Below are 388 nucleotides of genomic sequence, written 5' to 3' on the forward strand. Positions count from 1 at the left end.
CTGGCCTGGCAGGACCTCCCCCACCACCCCAGCCTGTAGAGATCCACTCCGCAGTTGGCCACACCCCCTTCATGATAACCACACCCCTTTCCCACAGGAACCCCGCATTGAGGTGCCCCCCGCCACTTTCTGCATTTGCGGCAGGGGGCTGCTGGGATGATGCCCACCCCCCCAACCTTGATCTCATCCGAGAGCTGGAGAGACCCCAGGCAACCAGGCTCTCCAGCCTGGCCTCGTCTGCATAGTGCTCTTCACCACTGTTAATGAACTGCCTTCACTAACCCCTGACCCTGGACGCAACCAACCCCTCCCTCCTGCCCGACTGGTATATCTATGGAGCCAATTGTCTCCCCGCCTCATTAGCCTTCTGCCCCCCCCCCACTAATTA

Source organism: Alligator sinensis, unplaced genomic scaffold (assembly GCF_000455745.1).
Source record: "Alligator sinensis unplaced genomic scaffold, ASM45574v1 scaffold1950_1, whole genome shotgun sequence".
NCBI lineage: Eukaryota > Metazoa > Chordata > Crocodylia > Alligatoridae > Alligator > Alligator sinensis.